Source organism: Myotis lucifugus, unplaced genomic scaffold (assembly GCF_000147115.1).
Source record: "Myotis lucifugus unplaced genomic scaffold, Myoluc2.0 scaffold_529, whole genome shotgun sequence".
NCBI lineage: Eukaryota > Metazoa > Chordata > Mammalia > Chiroptera > Vespertilionidae > Myotis > Myotis lucifugus.
The window spans coordinates 238199-258385 of record NW_005871577.1 but is presented as its reverse complement, the minus strand read 5'-3'; the positions used below and the strand labels follow the sequence as shown (position 1 = coordinate 258385).

The following is a 20187-nucleotide window of genomic DNA, read 5'->3' as shown; positions in this document are numbered from 1 at the left end:
TCCTCCTAGACATGGACAACGGTACGGTGATTACCAGAGGAAAAGGTGGTAAGGAGGTAGCAGAGGGTAAAGGGGATATAAATGGTGATGGAAGGAGACCTGACTTTGGGTGGTGAGCACGCAATACAGTATCTATATATAAAACCCTAATGTGCAAATAGACCAAACAGTGGAACTACCGAACAACTGGTTGCTATGACGTGTGCTGACCGCCAGGGGGCGTGCGCGGAATATGGCGGGCATCGTCCATGGGGGGATGGTGGAGCAGGTGAGTGGGGGCGCCAGACCAAGGCAGGGCGCCGGTCGCTGTCATCGGGGCAAGCCGCTGGTGGTTACTGAAAATTCTTTGCCCCCATGCGCTGAGGTCCCACCAGGCGTTCGCACCCGCTGCCGGCACCCAGCGATGGCCCCGATCGCTCGGCACTGTCAGCAGGTGCAAGCAGTGGCTGCCGGCACCAATCACCCCTCAGAGCTTCTCCATCTCCCCCTGCTCCTGAGGGACGATCGGGGCAACAGATGCCTCTCGCACCCGTTGTTGGCGACAGTCCTGCTCGCACCCGCTGCTGACGCCAGCCCCAATTGCACCTACTGCCGGTAGACAGGACTGGGGGCCATGGCGGGAGGGGCCAGGTGGGGGCACGGAGGATGGGCTGAGACCCGCCCCTGTGCTCACTACAGCCTCGTGGCCCACAGTTCCTTTCAAGGTACATGGATTCATGTACTGGGCCTCTCGTATACACATATGTATTATAGAACTGTACATATTTACCAATGTTACCCCAATAAATTCAATAAAAATTTTAAGAAATTAAACAATAATAAGTGTGGGAAAGAGAACATATTTGAAGAAATAAAATAAAATAGGGATATCATCCAAGTGGGACTGATCTAATATCAGCACTCAGCACTTTCAATCTAGAGGTCAGAGTCAGAGAAATTCAAAGTGAAAGGGATATGATGCACAAGAAATTCTCTACTGCTGATTGGGGCCACATTGCAAGAAATGTGTATGGCCTGGAAAAGGTTAGTCAGACAAGGAGGAATGAGGACACCAGTCCTACAGCCACAAGGAAATAAACCCAGCCATCAACCTACATGAGCTTAGAAGTGAATTCCTCCAGAGAGCCTTGAACTGCCTGGTTGGCATTTGATTTCAGGTCTGTGAGACCCTGAGCAGAAGACATTAAGTTGGCCTGCTGATCTATAAACTTAGTGGTAATTTGTTATGTGGCAATAGAAGCTAATACACACCTGAAACCTAATGGTAGGTTTCATAGATTTAAGCAATATTCTAGTCTTCATGATGATACTGTAAATAATTTAGATGTGAGTGCTAAAAAGCAACATAAACTTTTAAATAATATTTTTGGTTTCAATTATTAAAAAGGAAAAATATACAAGTCTGACATAATCATATTTCATATTCAGGAAGGTAATATCTGTAAATAGTGAAACTATTTCATTTGACATGCAAGCTATATAAGTTATCTCTACATAAATCCATAATCACATTTATTCACAATAAATCAATATATTTATTATAAAAATACTCTAGAAAATTTGTATGTGTAGGTACATATACAGAACAATTAAATACAAAGATAGTATGTCTGTACAGGCACAGACATTCATCCTAGTGCTATCTTGTGGTCAAAGAAATAGCTCCATGCATTAAGTTTAGAGCACAAAGTATAATTAATTTTCAGTTAAATAATAAAGTTTCTAAAACATATCCAGAGAAAAATAGCATCATTTATGATAAAAAATAGAGGCAAAGAATAGAAAATAAAAAGAAGAAAATTATATTTTATAGTAAATAATCCTATATAATAAAAGCCTAATATGCTAAGTGTCCAGTGGTCTGTTCAACCAATCAAAGTGTAATATGCTAATGATATGCTAAGGCCGCTCAACCACTCACTATGATGTGCACTGACCACCAGGGGGCAGAGAGTTGATCAGTCGACCAGTCATTATGACATGCACTGACCACCAGGGGGCAGACGTTCCAACCAGTAGGTTAGCTTGCTGCTGGGGTTCAGCCAATCGGGACTGAGTGAGATGGGCCAGACATGCCCTGGGGCCCTCCCTCAGTCCCTCCCCAGCCTCAATCGTGCACCAGTGGGGTCCCTCGGCCTGGCCTGTGCCCTCTCGAAATCAGGACCCCTTGGAGGATGTCGGAAAGATGGTTTCGACCCAATCCTGCTCAACGCAGGAGCTGCCCCTGGTGGTCAGTGAGCTCCCACAGGGGGAGCACTGCTCAGCCAGAAGCTGGGCTCACGGCTGGCGAGCACAGCGGCGGTGGTGGGAGCTTCTCCCGTTTCCACAGCAGCACTAAGGATGTCCGACTGCCAGCTTAGGCCCACTCCCTGCAGGAAGCAGGCCTATGCCATCAGTTGGACATCCCCCAAGGGCTCCCAGACTGTGAGAGGGTGCAGGCCAGGCTGACACCCCCCCACCGAGTGCATGAATTTTGTGCACCGGGCCTCTAGTGTAATTATATAAGAGAACAGAAAATGTTAATTTCCCAATGTAACAGATGCTCAAGGAAGAATGAAAATGACTAAATTATCAAAATGGAAAATTAGAAAGTGGCTTATTCAATAACATAGGCTAACTCTTAATGAAAATCTCCTGCATACCTAGAATACACTGATAAAATGAAAATGATGAGTAAATTATTTCTCAAGTGTGATATATCTAGGAAATAGCTCAGTGAGAAAACAGCATACAAACAGAAAAATTCACAGACAGAAGCAAAAGAAAAAAACTGTTTACACTGTATTCACATTAAAAATCAAACATCACTCACATTCTAACAATCCCCACCTCCCCAGCTACAGAAAGAAAAACAAGCCATGGCTTTAATATAATATTTTTTTCCAACCTAAAACAGCTGCAAAAAAATAAATCTTGTTGGAGATAAGCCTGTTATAAATATCAACACTCCCTTTAAATAAGGGAGTCCAGTTTTCATACCATCTGCCTCTTTTTAAAAGGGAAAACATGAAAATCATAAACCAGAACATTGTTTGAAATAAGGCATTTAAAAATGAATGCAGTAAAAAGGCTATGTATGAATGACTCTGAGCCCCTGTCTTTAAAACTGTCCTGTTTACCTCAGATCAGAAAGTGGGATTTCATGAAAGTAAACACTCTTACTCCATGAAAAACCTGCCTGAAGTAATGAACAAAGACCAAAAAGAGTATTCTCTGTAATGTGCCACACACACCACTGTTGATTTTTTAACTACAATTGTGTGACTTTTCTTATATCCACTTTTTCCAAAACTTTATTACAGCCCATTCAAATATGCTCATGTCACTGTATTTAAGTACAAAAAAATTGTTACTAACAGAACTGGACTCTTCTGTTAGTACAGGTTCTATCCTCGGCAAAAATCATTCCTATGCCTCACTCAACGAAGTGGTTCTAATACTCGAGTTTGGATTTTATCTTAAAACCTTCTTTCTTCTTTTGCCCTTGATTATTTTTCATTCTTTGTTAACGACCTTGTGATTGAACATTTTAATTTTTTCTCTACCACATCATTACTACTTCAGTAATTAAGTCCATAAACCATATTCATTATTCAACTCCTAAAAGCATTCACCAAAAAAACACACAAAAAAAACAAACAAAACATAAGTGGATTAATGCGAGATGGGTTATCCAAGTAGAGGTGTTCAGACTAGTACACTAGCTATGCCTACATAAAGGAATATGCAGTATGGTGACACCCCCATAGCTTAAAGAAAGAGGAAGAAGCATAAGGTAGAGAAAAACAGCATCCTCTATTTTAAACATAAATGTAAATGTTTAGTCCATTTTCTCAATTCCAGTGGCAGGACTCTGAAAAGCTACTGAAACAAAGGCACGTAGGGAGCCTGGGCATATTTCATCCTCCTTCCCCCCCTGCCTCTTTTTCTCACTCGCACACAAAGACACACCTCTATATTGCAAGCAAACAAACAAAACAAAAAAATTAAATCACTTAATCATGAGCATTTGCAGTTATTTTAAAGGGCTAAGACTGCACTTAAGTGTGTCCTTCATAGGAAAAATATGTCCTAAGACATTTTTTAAATTTAATTTCATTCTGTTTTAACTATGGACCACCTATATATATAGATATAGATATAGATATAGATAGGTAGATATCCACATACATATATATATGTTATTTTACAAATGATAAATGACATTTAATTGCTTTCTTGGAATGCTGAAACTTCAGTGTATGAAGGAGGAAAGAAGATTTCTTCAACGTAATGGTCAATAATATTTAATCTCAAATTAATTATTTAAAATAACCATTTTACAGCAATCAATATTTCATCTTTTTTGTAATTTGATGTAGGCACTACAAATGACTGAACAATTAGATTATCAGTGTTACAATAGAAAAGCAATTTACCTTAGACCTATCAACTATTAGCTTAAAAGTAAAAGGCTTTTCTTCATATTACATTTAGTCTACTGTTTATTTTCTAACTTCCTTCCACTAGAATGTAGTAACACAGGAGCAGGGATCTTTGTTTCATTCACTGAAGAATCCAAACAATATGGCATATAGTAGATACTCAATTTTAAGTAAATATTCTCCATAAGACAGTTAACTTAAACATCCATGTTATGCTTAATTATTATAAAAAATAAAAACAATTTGAGTTTTAAAATATTACCATAAATTTTCTTTTATGAGAATATGAGCCTAATTAACTCTTTTCCTTTCTGGTTCTGTCACTTTTTATTTTGTTTTTTTTATTAAATTTATTGGGGTAACATTGGTTAATAAGATTATATAGGTTTCTTTCTTTTTTAATATATTTTATTGATTTTTTTACAGAGAGGAAGGGAGAGGGATAGAGAGTGTGTTTTATATATATATAAACATTGATGAGAGAGAAACATCGATCAGCTGCCTCCTGCACTCCCCCTACTGGGGATGTGCCTGCAACCAAGGTACATGCCCTTGACCGGAATCGAACCTAGGACCCTTCAGTCTGCAGACCAACGCTCTATCCACTGAGCCAAACCGGTTAGGGCTACATAGGTTTCTATAATACATTTCTAACAATAATATGCATACTGCATTGTGTGCCCACCACCCAAAGTCAAATCATCTTCTTTATCATACATTTGACCCCCTTTACCCTTTACTACACCACCTCCCTTCCCCCTGGCAACCACCATACTGTCTGTGTCCATGAGCTCTGGTTTGTTTTTCTTGTTTACTCATTTGTTGCTTTCAGGTTTATAGCCACAGGAGTGAAATTTGATGGTTCTTACATTTTGGTTCTGATTTATTTTGCTTAGCATGATATTCCCAAGATCCATCCATGTTGTCACAAATGTCAGTATTTCATCTTTTCTTATGGCCAAAGACCACAAAATAACACAAGTAAAATCATTTTCACACTGTTATACTGCTTTTCATAAGAAAAAACAACATTCTGAAGCCAGAAGCAAACAAACCAAAACAAGAAAAACAAAGTCAAATAAAACAAACCACAAGTCAAACAACCTTTCGCCAAACGTTAAAGCAAATACACACACCTTGCGTTGTGTTCTTGACACTGCCAGGTCTGAGCTGTGGAAAGCAGCCAAGGGCTAAGGTGTTTCCAAAGGCAAGATTTTTACCGAGGAAGCCGTGCTCCCATTCCTCGCAAATTCAACTCCAGATACCAATAATAATACTCTTAGTTGCCTTCTCTTACTGGAATTCAAAATAGAACATCAACATTAAATGGATCATCTGCAGTTCCCTAATTGTCCACAAGATAGAATCACTGTGGTAGCATCTTCCAAAAGCTCTTTTCAGGTGTGCTAATTCTGTTCCATGTTCAATTGGATTAAGTTTCTACGGCCAGAAATACTTGGAAAATGTTGCATAATATGCCCCTTTTTTCACAAGACACACTTTCATAAAAAGGCTTTGAGCTGTGCTATAAGAGAAAACCCTATTTAATTTTATGTAATCCAGTGTGTCCCAAATTCACTTAAGCGAAGACCCCTTTCTACTGTAATAAATAGTAATGTTATTTTTGCACATTATACTTTACGAACGGTACACTGTATAGCAAATATCTGAAAGGTAGTGAAAGATGCTTCCACAGTATTTTAAAGGTGAATATGAATGTAAAGAGACCGATACAAATTTATTTTCTGTATTGCAAGGTGTACAGAGTTGACCTATAAAAATAACGATATTTATTCAAACATAAACTTTTCAGTATATGTTAATTTTTAAACTAAATGTTCATTTAAAGAGCAACAAGGAAAATAATCAAATAATGTATGATTTACTCATTTTTGTTCAATGAATACTTACTAAATAACTATCATGTGCCAGCCACGAAATTATTTCTTGTTTATGCTACATCTGCTCTCATCTAGTTGAATATCAAATTTAAATGGTTCCAAACACTATGTAATAATAATACCAACTCAAAACATAACCCCAAATATTTGAAAGCACAAGTTTTACTCATTCTAATCATACCATTAAATAATAGCTTATCATTTGTAGACTAATATTAAATAGTGATAATAATCCAGGTCAAGCATCATAATATAAAAGCATAGTCTTCTTTTAAAAATGTGCTGCAAAAGAATGAAGGTGAACTCCTACTTCACAGCATCTACAAAATTTAGCACAAAAAAATCAACTCAAAAAAAAAAATCAGAGACCTAGATGCAAAGGCTGAACATATTAAATGCTTAGAAGCAAATATAGTAGTAAAATGTCATGACCTTAGGTTAGGCAATAGTTTATTAGACACAACACAAGATCCTATCAAACTGTTTCCACCTTTTGATTCAACAAAACAGTATTAGTTAAACCGCCCAGTACAGAGTTTAACATTTCAAAAGTAAGAGGTAAGCTAAGAAATCACATTTTCTTTTTCATGAAAACAAACATCTATCTCTATTGTTGTAAACAGACTTAACATTTCTATTGTATACAAGAGGATTACATGTATGTAATATGTATAAAAAAAAAACTTGGCTCTAAGGCTCTATGATCCTTATCTGTTAAGTAAAAAGTATCCTGAGGATATCAGATATGATAAAATGTGTATTACTATTTTCAATTATCATTTTAGCCATTCTGAAAGAATAAAAATAACTATATTCTAAGCAGAATGTTCACTAAGACCTTCACACTTAGAGCCAAATCTACTGATATCAAAAACATGGATAGATACAGATATAGATATATAGATACATATATATATATATATATATATATATATATATATAGAGAGAGAGAGAGAGAGAGAGAGAGAGAGAGAGAGACTGACTAGGGGGAAAGACTAGCTTCGTGTTTCTACATGAAGGAACTTCCACTAGAAGTGTGGTCCTTAACAGAGATGTTTTTGGCCTTGAAGTAGGAGAAAATTCTTTGAGCTGGTGGTTCTCAACATAAATCAACATAAATATTTAGCATCCCTAAACTGCAGGGTCTCAAAGCCAGTAAAGTGTTTTGAAGACATTGTTATCATTTAAGATCACCTCCACGTATTTCAAATGGCCCAGAGGTATCACCCAGGATGGAAAGCTGGAGCAGTCTTGGCCTTCCACTTATTCACAGCTTCCCAACAAGAATGATCAGATTGGTGGCAGAAATCCATTGGTCCATATTATTCCAATAGGTAGAGATTATAAACCTGTAAACACTAAAGGTTTGCTCGCTCGCCCCCCTTCCCCACTCCCCCCCTACCCCCCACTCCCAGCCCCGACAATTCAGAGCCAAACTCTAGGTGAGTGTATCTGTTCTGCACAACGAAATTTCCTCTCGGCTGGACTCAAGTCTAGGTTCCGAGAAAGGGAGTGGAAGCAGTAGAGGTCAGGAGTTACTAGTTCTCCCATCTAAAACAATATGCCCAATGGGCTCTTTGGTAACAAAACTGATATGGCAAACTCCACCTGTTTGTTCACAAACCCAAGAGAAGAAAAGAGCTATTCGTTACTAATCCCCTAAAAACTGTAATTCTCTCATCTATTTGTCCCTATTCCAAGTTCTCCACCAGGAATGAAGTGAGTAAAGAAAGGAATAGTTAAGTACTTGGTAAAAACAAGACAACAGGCCCAAAATGGGGTTGCTCATGCTAAGCCCCACCTCACCAAACCCAGACAAATACAAGTTCAGCTCTCCCAGAAATGGAATCTTAAACCCTCTTATCAGGAATCACCTGATCAGCACTAACTAGTTAGGTAATCAGCCTGAGAGGCCCCTGCCAGCTCCCAAAGGAGAGTAACTTGCAATAACCAACCCACCTGTTGGCCAGCACAAATCCCTTGTTCCCACTCCCCTCTACTCAGAAGGCTCTCATTTTGTACAGCCCCTCAGAGCTCTTTCCTATCTGCAGACTGAATGCTGCCCAAGTCAAACCAATTTTTGCTCAAATAAGCTCTCAAAATTTTCAATATGTCTCAGTTTATCTTTTAACAAACTAAACCGTTTGAATAAAATTATGTGTTAAAGAAACAATTCTTTAATGACATATTTACTGATGCCCACTTTTATTGATAAAGCTGGATAAAGGAACTTCAGCAAAGAAAAAAAACTATTTTTAGTCTTCTATTTTAAAACAGAAATCAGGAAAAGAGCCACACTGGAACCATCCCTAATATGTTTTTAGGCACAGGAAATTAAAATGTTATGTAAGATTGTTCACTTAAATTTAAGAAAAGAGTTTTAGGAGTCAGGTAAGGATATTCCGGTGGCAAATACTAAATGTAACCAACTTTCCTTTGGCCAGAATGGACTTCGATTAAAGAGAAAATTTATGTATTTAATGTTTACTTCAAAAATACAATTTAATCTTTTCCCAAAGTATTTGATACATTCTCTCTTCACTTCCTTAAATATAGAAATATGGTTTCAGAGAACGATCAAAGGGCATTTTGGAATAAAATACAGCTGACATGGTTTTGAAAGACAATAACAATTTATTGAACATTGGTAGTTCCTGTTTGTTAAATGTTTGTTTTTTGCTTTGTTTTTTAATCCTCAGCCGAGGATATTTTTCCATTCATTTTTAGAGAGAGTGGAAGAGACAGAGAGAAACATCGATGTGAGAGAAACACATTGATTGGTTGCCTCCTGCAGGAGCCCTCACCAGGGCCCGGGCCCGGGAGGAGCCTGAGCTCTATCCACTGAGCCAAACCAGCTAGGGCTGTTAAATGTTTTTAAAAAAGAAAAAGAAAACAGACTGGGGATTGGCTGAAGACCTTGAACTAAGATAAACTATGGTAGAGAAAAAAATACCCAGTTCTGCTCCTGGCTATGTAGCTTTGGACATAAGGTACCCAGTCTCTCTGTGGGGTTAAGGAAAGAGTAATTTCCTTATGTCTTAAGAACTTGATAGAAAACACATGTTCTTAATCTCGCTTCCACTTACTCTTTAAATTGTGTCTTTTTCTAGGAGTAGAGTCACTAGCTTTCCTTGGCCTCTCAAAGTGGTATATGTTACTAAAAAGACCATTCATCCCTGGATTACCAAGTACTCTTTTCCAATACTTTCAGGGTACGTATATTCTTGAATAAAATACTAGTGATGTCAAGGGGGGAGAAGGTGTCATGAGGAACATTCCTGGCGCTCCCTAACCAGAACCGATCAACAATAGCAGGTGAATGGGTTTCTTCCTGATTTCTAAATAACTCAAAGATGAACTTTGAGAAATGCTATAAGCAGGTGGAACACAATCGCGTGTGTTTACAAATTCAGATCATACAGACTAATGGAGAGGTTAAACGTGTAATCAATAACACTTTACATCTGTGTAGATGATTGCTTTGAAGCTACTTTCACAACCAATTGTCCCCCTTACATCTTAGGAACCAAGGGCACACAAGCATCCTCGCTTGATAGAGAACCATCTTGTGGTTTCTGGCCCGAGGACCGACATTCCCTAACCCGGCCAGCTTCCTGCTCTGGGCCACCGTCCTTCCCGGTGTCAACACGCTGTAAAGGCTTCCTTCTTGGAGATGCATCCAGGAAGCCGAGCAGAAGGAAGTAGCAGCAGACTTTTAGCTCCTTTGTTCTCTCTCGGGAATGTTTGCTCTGCTGAATCAGGTGGAACCAGGTGACACGAGCAAAGAGGTAGGTATTTGTGGTTACCATCTCATAGCTAATCATTTAATATGGGCCAATGAAGCTACTATCACCCCTCCCCACAGCAGGAGCCGAAAGGGAGATCACACATATATAGTCCACGAATGCACTGCCTCAACTTCCCGAAAAGCTCTTTGACACAAAGGGGCCACAGCAAGAAAAAGAATTCCGGAGAGTAGAAACCAGACCTACTCTGCTCCTGGTCCTAGTCACCCCCGTGGGCACCAACACCCTGTGGGCTCAGGGGTTCATCCAGCACCAGGAAAAGACACCCCCAAACCCCATCATCACCCCCCCACCCCCCCACCCCCACCTAATAAAACCACCTCTCGCTACCTACAGCTCTTCTCTGCACGTCTTGGTCGGCAGATACTTGTTGATTAAGAAAGAAAGGCGGGGGGAGTGTGGAGGGGCGTAAAATGGCAAAAGAAGGCCTTTGAGCTTGAACTCTAGACCCCAGAGAACGGAAAAATAAAATAAACCGACGCTAATTACCCGACAGCACAAAGGAGCCGGCCGGCCGGCCTGGGGAGGTGGGCGGGGCCCGGCTGCCAGAGCCCAGCAGGCCCCGCCCCTCCACGCAGGCAGAGCGGAAGCCGCGCGTTCCTTAGCAACCGTGGCGGCCACGCCCACCTGAGCCCCGAGTCCGCGCAGGTTATTCCCACCCGCGGTCCCTAAGTCGCCACCATCCCCCCGGGGTGTCCCGAGGCCCGGTTCCGCCTCTCCCAGAGCCTCCCTCAGCCCAGCCCGCCCCGCGCCGCCCCCGGGAGCGGAGAGATCGTCTCTAAGACGCTGTGGGGGCCCGCCGAGGAGGTGCGCCCGCCTTCAGTCCCGGACCCCGAGCTTCCGGGCAGGGCCTGCCCGCCTCCCAGCCTCGCCCTCGCCGGACACACACACCTCAGCTCAGCCGAGGCGAGGGCCGACACACTTCGGGACCGGCTGCCAATGGTGCCCAGGGAGAGTCCTGTCACTGAGAGGCAGTGGCTGGAGGAGCGGGCGGCAGGCACACTTCCACTCCCCGAGAGCGGGACGGAAGGGGGCGGGGCTTCAGGGGCGGGGGCGGGGCCAGTCCTCAGCCCGAGCTCCCATTGGCCGGTCTCTCTCCCGCCTCTGGGCCGTCCTGGAGGACGCCAATGCGTCTTCCCTGAGGCCTGAGCATACTTTGGACCTGAATCCTAGGTTCAGATACCGACCTGGAAATGAGACTGTAGAAATTTAAGATAAGGACACCGCCCGGCTGGTGTGGCTCAGTGGTTAAGCATCGACCAATGAACCAGGCGGTCAGGGCACGTGCCTGGGTTGCGGGCTCCAGCCCCAGTGTGGGGCGTGCAGGAGGCTGCAGGTCCATGATTCGCTCTCATCATTGATGTCTCTCTCTCTCCCTCTCCCTTCCTCTCTGAAATCAATAAAAATAGATTTAAAAAAATAAAATAAGGACACCTACTTGTGTTATAAGTATAAAACACGAAAGTACGTTCCTTCCATCATTGAACGCTTGTCACCATCCACGGTCTCCAGGGAGCACCCTGGATGCAAGTCCGCACACTCTCACCCACTCAAGCCTTGAAGATGCATCGCCATAGGAAAGGTGGTTCCTGAAACATGACCAGCAACTGAGGGTTGGAGGAAGGTCCAGGAGTCCAGTTTTCACATCTACAAAATCCGTTGGAAAACATTTGACAACTGAATCATGTACGCGTTGTACTCATGTCATCCTCACAACACCCAACGATATATATTATTATCCACAGGCTACAAATGATGAAACTGAAGTTCAGAAAAGTTACTTTTATTCAATAATTTAAATAATGAAAAAGTGCCTGTAGTCATTATTTTTATACTTGTGGTACATTAAATTTAATGTTTTCACATCTACAAAATCCGTTGGAAATCATTAAAAATAGATTTTAAAAATAAAATAAGGACACCTACTTGTGTTATAAGTATAAAACACGAAAGTACGTTCCTTCCATTATTGAACGCTTGTCACCATCCACAGTCTCCAGGGAGCACCCTGGATGCAAGTCCGCACACTCTCACCCATTCGAGCCTTGAAGATGCTTGAACCATAGGAAAGGTGGTTCCTGAAACATGACCAGCAACTGAGGGTTGGAGGAAGGTCCAGGAGTCCAGTTTTCACATCCACAGAATCCGTTGGAAAACATTTGACAACTGAATCATGTACGCGTTGTACTCATGTTACTTTTATTCAATAATTTAAATAATGAAAAAGTGCCTGTAGTCATTATTTTTATACTTGTGGTACATTAAATTTAAAATTATTTCAAAAACTCATACAACTTCCAATTTAATTTTTCTCTTGCCCAAATGTCACTTTCCTTTAGGCCAGTCCAGTATAGCTTTAAAAAACATGCCTTAAGAAAGGGAATACTATACAAAAGGACAAATAGACTAACTAGAAGGTTCTCTGAAATCTTCCAGGAATTGGATCCGAGTAGGAGGTTTATTTTCTCTCCTCCTAAATCATTTGCTGGTCTCCAGTTCCTCCCACAGAAATAAAGGTACAGTTAAATGAGATTATCTTAGTGATCACCAGATTGGGGGGTGTGGAGTTAAAACAGTGAAACTCTTTTCCAACTATATTAAACCAATACCCTGAAGTATTTACCTTGTTAGATACAGTGTAGTAAGAAAGGAAGAAAAACAAAAATACCTTTGGAGAATTGCTTTGAGATTCAAATATTAACCATACTATAAAATTATTGGAGTAAAAGAAACATTCCAGATTCTTCTGAAAGCTTGCTAACTACGAATACCTCTATCTAAATTTTTTTTTTACTTATATGACTTATAACCCCATTGTTTCTTTAAAAAATATTTGGCTTTAGGCTAAAAATAAAGAGCAATCATATATATTAAGAAGTACATTATATAAATAAATACTGTAAGATTAAATAAAAGTGGTGAATTATTTGAATTATTTTTCAATTGCATATTTAAATACGTACAGCAAATACATTTGTTTGAATATTCTCACATATATGAGATTATACATTTAAATGTATTATAGTCATGTAAATGTGTAATCATTGAAATAAACACAGCTGTATATTCCCATATGTATAGCTCCAGATGTTTGAAGCATACATTCAGAATTCTGGAGCTCGACACCTTGGTATCTGGTTAATCATCCAGTAGAAAATGCTGAATATGCACAGGAATACATCCTAAAACTCTATCAAGAGTGGGAAGAAAACAAGCTGAAAACAGTGAATAATGAATTTCTGCCCCTGAACAGATCCTTATGAAATAGCTTGTCCTAGCAAGTTGTTCTGAAAACAGCTTACTGATCTGTAAAATGGTCCCTAGCCAGCTAGTCATAGGAATATGAGTATTGCAAAGTAGTCTTTCTGCATCTCCCTAAGTAATTAAACTCCAAAAAACAATGTTTAAATTAACATAGGTTAAAAATAGAAGAATATTGGTATAACAATATTCAGGATTTGTCAGAATGTGGTAAGAGTGAAACAACGCTGGAATTACTAAAGAAACCAGATATTATGCTTTTTACATTGCTCTTTAAAACAACAAAATGGAATATATTTTATAAAGATTTTTTCAAATGTTGGAAACTTCTATTTGTCAATAACAAAATTAAATTAACCAGAACATCTGTGTCTCTAAGAATGCTAGTCAAGTTTGCTGTGATGCTTCTGTTTTATTTCCTATGATTTCTCTTTGTGTTTTCTCTGTAATTTTTTTTTTTTTGGTCAGATTTGCCAAAGATCTGTGTATATTATAGGTTTATAAATTAAAGGAAAACACCGAAGTCTACTTTTATTATCACACCAAGTAGGATGTATTGATATTAAGTAACAAAAACTGACTTTGATTAACTAAAGCCATAAAATTGAATTTATTGCTGGGTCATAGAACTGAGAAATATGAGTGAGAGGATCTCAGAAGCACCAGCCTATGTATAATTTTCTGTTACTATTAACAGAAGAACTCAATTCCAGTTCTATCTACCACTGGGGAGGTATAAATTCCTCCCCAGATTTAAATTGCTGGAAGAAAGGATCCAGCTCCTACCGAATAGCTCATTAATTATAATATTTTTAAAATTTTTATCTTGGTTTCTTAGGTTTTCTTGATACATGCAATTATCAGAAGAAAGAGGCAATTTTGTCTTTTCCAACCCGGTTTTCTTATCTTATTGCATTAGTTATTACCTCAAAAGTATAATGAAATAAATTACTTAAATTAAATTTCAAATTTGTTTAATTCTTCTGCACTGTTCAAGGCTCAGAGGAGTTAGCAGAGAACAACAAGAAAAAAAACCTCCTCCTAATGGAATTTAGATTTTAGAGGTCAATATGACGGACAATAAACAAAACAAAGCAAAATATACAGGGTGGTATATAGTTTTTTTTAGTGTTGTTGTTAATCATCACCCAAGTATATTTTTCCATTGATTTTTAGAGAGAGTGGAAGGGAGGGTGGGAGGGAGGGGGACAGAGAGAGAAAGATTGATATGAGAGAGATACATTGATTGGTTGTCTCCAGCATGAGCCCAACTGGGTGGCCAGGGATCAAACCTGCAACCTAGGTGCACACCCTTGACCAGGAATTGAACCCAAGATCCTTTGGTGCACTGGCCAATGCTCTAACCACTGAGCATACTGGCCAGAGTTAGTGCTATATAGTTTTAAGTGCTGCCGATAAAAATAAAACATAGAGGTTCATGGACAACGTTGTGTGTGGCTAAAAACAATGATAACAAGGAGCATACCTATTTTATTACTCATTTTAAGAATAATGAGTCTCACTATTTAGAATATTAGTTGTTGCTGAAAGTTTTCCTCTTTTATATTTCTTTTCTGTCAATTTCAGTTTTTAAAAATTAAGAAGGGCAGCTAAATTTGACCAAATTGTTTAAAGCATGTAATTATATATATTCATAAGGACTTCCTCCTTTAATTCATTAATGAAATTAATTTATAAATATAAGCTCATCCTACCTTTCCTGACATAAACGATATTTTATAATAATGGATGATTGTTTTTAATTTGCTATAGTCAATTTGCTAATATCCTTGAATTATAGCTTTATTTATAAGTAAAATTGGCCTACATTTTTCTGTTTGTCTTCTAGTGATCAAAGAATTACTTCAATGAGGATTTTCGATCTTTTCTATGGCATGAATCATTAAAATAGCTTTAGATTATATCTTTAATAGAGGAGTAGCTAACATTTCTATGAAGAGTAACATAGACTGTTATCAGACTGTTGTAAGCACTTGATGTATATTAACTTAGTTAATTATCACAGCAACTCTATAAGGTACACATAATCCTATATAATAAAAGGATAATATGCAAATTGACCCTAACAGCAGAACGACTGGGAATGACTGGTCACTATGACACACACTGACCACCAGGGGGCAGACGCTCAATGCAGGAGCTGCCGCATGGTGATCAGTGCGCTCCCACGGGGGAGCTCTGCTCAGCCACAAGCCAGGCTGACGGCTGCCAGTACAGCGGTGGTGGTGGGAGCCTCTCCCTCCTCCTCAGCAGCGCTAAGGATGTCCGACTGCAGCTTAGGTCTGCTCCCTGCTGGCAAGTGGGCATCTCCCGAGGGCTGCCGGGATGCCAGAGGGATGTCTGACTGCCAGCTTAGGCCCAATCCCCCAGGGAGCGGGCCTAAGCCAGCAGGTGGTCATCCCCCGAGGGGTCCCAGACTGCGAGAGGGGCAGGCCGGGCTGAGGGACCACCCCCCTGAGTGCACAAATTTTTATGCACCGGGCCTCTAGTTATCTATATTTTATGGATGAGAAAACCTCAGCACAGAAAAGTTACACAGCATATTGAAGTTCTTTTGGGTGTGATGCCCTTTTACCTATGGTTTCCAACTTATTTTATTGTCACTGATCTACTGACACTGTCTACCTCTTGGGTTGATATTATTAACTTCAATTTTGCTGGAAAAACATGCATTTCCTCTAAGTTCTCAAATTTGTTGCCAAAAGTTGCAATTTTTTTCTTTTAAATCTTTGTTTGCTTACATCTCTCTGATTCTGTTTTTAATATTCAAATCATATATATTTTTACTCATAACTTTTTAATCAGGCTCATGAGGGGACTTAGCTATTTTAGTGGTCTTTCTCTATAACTTGCTTTCAATTTTTTATTTGTTATTCTCTGCCTACAGTTTTCTCATTTCAATCTTATTTTTTCTAATTTACTGAGATGAATGTTCCTATATTTTTATTTATTTTTATTCATATTAAAAGGTTGTTAAAGCAATAAACATTTCCCCATACTTTCACTTTCAAACTTTTTGTGTCCTTGGATCTCAATTGAATCTCTTGTAGGCATGACTGCTCTTGCTGTGTCTATCTATCCCTGGTATCACTTTGCTCACTCCTTTGTTTTCACCTTTTTAAAAATCCCTTTGTTTCTATTGTTTCATATACAATAATCACAAAACATATTTTTCTTTCCAGGCTGATATTTAGAAGAATAAATGTTTATTGCTTCTTTTCTTTCCTTTTTCTTATTTTTTGCTAGATCATTTATTCCTGTTTTTACCTTTATTAATTTAGAAGTCCTAATATTTACCTGTTGCCATTTTAGTTCATAGGGCCCATCTACTTTAAAGGTTCTGTTTGGTCTCTTTGAGAGCACAAATGTTTTCCCTCACCTACGCATGTCTTTATTCAACTCTGCTGGCTAGGCCAGGTTTCCTGAATTATTCATGTGATTGAAAATCTAAATAGTAGGTACACAGATTGGCTTCCTGTGAACAGGTGATGTGTAACTAGCAACTGTGAGGAGGCACCAGAAGAAGGGTTCTCCAACCTATGTTCAGTTAAAAGTCTTAATGCAATTCCAGTCTTGGGCATAAGAATTATCTTAGTTCATCCGTGTGTCTTTCCTTGTAGTACTTCTGGGTCCTGGAAGATCCTGAATTGTTGTGCCCCTACTCCCACCTCTAGGATTTCGCATATTTCCTCCTCCACAAAGCCCTTGAACAGATACATAGTGTCGCCGCTCTGTTGAGCTACTTGTCCTTTCCTGCATTTCAGAAAACATTTAGTTGGTAGGATACTGGGAATGTGGGTGTCCTGAACTTATATGTTATTGTATGTTAACTCTAATTTAAAAATAAACATTTATTTTAACAAAGAATATTATTCATGATTTCAGTCTTTTTATTTTGATTTTTGAACATTGTGTTATCATCCCTACCCTCTCTCCTGGCCAACTATCTTGTATATGTCACCACAAGGAAGATACGATGGAAAATAATTGTAAATAAGAATAATTGAAACAAATCTGTTGTGGGTCCATCAATCTTCTGTCATATTTAAAGAATGTATTACAGCAATATATCTCAATATAGAAATCAGAAGACTAGTTTGCTTTTTGCCTCTGGTATGCTTTGATACTGAATAAAGCTCTTCAGCACAGTTAAAAATAGGAGTTTGTGAGATAAAGAATGAATGATTAATAATTACATTATGTAATCAAATATTAAATATTCAGCCTACTTAATATTGATATATTGTAATTCCCTTTCCATATTAATTTTAATCTCTCTATTAATTTTTTAGTGTTATAATAAAAATGTTGTGAGAAAGAGAAATAGTTTTAAGCTTCATTGTGAGTATTTACATGAAGTTTAAGAAAGACAATTGGGCCCTAACTGGTTTGGCTCAGTGGATAGAGCGTTGGCCTGCAGACTGAAGGGTCCCAGGTTCGATTCCAATAAGGGCATATACCTTGGTTGTGGGTACATACCCGGTGGGAGTTGTGCAGGAGGCAGCTGATCGATGTTTCTCTCTCATCGATGCTTCTAACTCTCTATCCCTCTCCCTTCCTCTCTGTAAAAAATCAATAAAATATATTTTTTTAAAAAGAAAGACAATTGGTGGATAAGGTTGTTGGATAAGAATGCATTCTACTGATAGAGATTGGAAAATTTCTAAGGAGTCAGTGTTAGCACAGTAAAAAGGTAGAAAATGAAACTAAATCAATGCTTTTTAAACTTCTGTACTTGATAATTCATCAAAGACTGTCAAGAAACTTGAGAACTACCATGATAACATTAAAACATCTTTATTTTGTGAAATGGGCAGGTATTTTATGTGTAACGTAAGGTGAGTTGTAAGTAAGGGTATAAGTACAGTGGAAGGGATGGGGTAGTGGAGATTCTAGCAATGTAGGTCCGGTGTGGACACAACTTGTGGGAGAGGAGAAGAGAAGAAGAAAGAGAAACACCATCAATTAAGCATTTACTGTGGGCCTAACCTTGGGCTGTACTTTACAAACATCGGTCATTGAACCATTGTCTCAAAACTGTATCGTGGGAAATAACCCTATGTATAGATGAAGCAACTGAGGATTGAGGGGTTAAAAAACTTGACTCAAGTAGCACACTACTAATTAGGAAGGATAGGATTCAAATTTAATCTGAATATAAAGCCCATTCTCTTCCAACTATCCTTCTACTTGAAACCGCAAATGCATCAAAACCAAATATAGGCCAACTAGTAGCCCTGCACACGAATCCGTGTGCCAGTAGCTCTCTGCAGGGCCTGGCTGCTCCGTGCCCACTGCCCAGAGGCTCTCCGCGGCCCAGAGGCCTATCCGCAGTTAGGGTGAAACGTTTGCCTCATCGTCCCCCCATCCCCCGGCCACTCCGTGCCCGCTGCCCAGAGGCCCTCCTCGGCTGGGGTGGAATGCTTGCCTCATCGCCACTCACGCTGCCCACTCTCAGCGACCGCCCCCCTGGGACTGGGAGACTCCGGCAGGGCTGAGAAGACTGGGTGCCACCATCTTTTGTGATGGAGTGATGGCTAATTTGCATATTACCCTTTTATTAGATAGGATGCTAAGAGCAGAAGAGAAAAGTGTATGATGGAAAGTTGAGGGGAGAAAGAAGAAATATTTGTAAGCCTTCAGAAAACTATCTGGAGAGCGATCAAGTAAATATCTACTGCAGAACTATTATTAAGGCAAGAATTTTATTCTAAGCCAGGGGAATGATATAGGAATCAGAAATGAGTGGGAGGGCCCTGGCCAGGTAGATCAGTTGGTTGGAGTATCATCTGGATATGCCAAGTTGGCGGGTTCAATTCCTGGTCAGGGCACATACAAGAATCAACCAATGAATGCATAAATAAATGGAACAGCAAATCGACCACTCTCTCCCTCTCTCTCTAAAATCGATTTAAAAAAAGAGGAAGAAATGAGTGGGAGGAAATATAGATGGATTTGGGGCTCTTGAAATTGGATGTATCGATCTTACCCTGTATATCCTGAGCCAAGAATTTTGGTGAGAGGGCAAAGATCATTTGAACTTTATGCATTAAAATGATTACTGTGTGTGTGTGTGTGTGTGTGTGTGTGTGTGTGTGTGTGTGTGTGAAACAAACATCCTAATTAAAGTTTTATTCAGTAACTTAAAAATAATGGACATTTTTGTTTATGTGTCTCTCTTCCTCATTAGATGGTGAGCTTCTTGTGGTGTAGGACCATGTCTTCCTGACCTATGAACTGCCTTTGTCAGCTTACAGAGCCTGGAACACAGTACAGTATGTGGTCAATACATGCTGATGACAGGAAGAAGGACGGGAGGAAGAGAGATTGGGAAGGAGGGAGAGAAAAGAGGAACCAATTTGTATGAGATAAAGGAATTAACAGAGGGTTTTCAGACAAGCAAATTCAATAAAGATTTTACTCTGTTACATGAATTTCATTCTCAAATCGTGTGTGGTCCATGAAATTAAACATCCCTCAAATTACTCAACATATAATAAAACTACAGAATATAAATATGCAGTTAAGCAGATGCTGTTAGGGTGCATAGGTGCCAATTTTTACATATCCTTTTGTAACAGTATGCATGCAGTTTTCCTGTGTGTTTCCCCCCACAAAACAATCCATTTTTCTTTAATAATAATAATTGCTAGCAGCCCAACTCTAATAAACAGCCCTGCAATAATAAGTCAGTATGTGCCCACATAGAGGAAAGAGAAAGGATTACTTCAGAAAACAGATGTCAGCTTCAAGCTTCCAAGGATTTATTATAAA

General features: G+C 39.4%; 1 protein-coding gene across 1 annotated transcript in view; it reads right to left on the bottom strand.

Moving 5' to 3' along the window:
* TRIQK (triple QxxK/R motif containing) overlaps positions 1 to 11156 on the bottom strand; it is a 36251-nt gene extending 25095 nt beyond the window's left edge. Inside the window, exon 1 of the mRNA XM_023745270.1 lies at positions 11023 to 11156. The gene's annotated coding sequence lies outside the window, so the exon portion shown is untranslated. The remainder of the gene's footprint in view (positions 1 to 11022) is intronic.
* Between the last annotated feature and the right edge of the window lie 9031 nt (positions 11157 to 20187).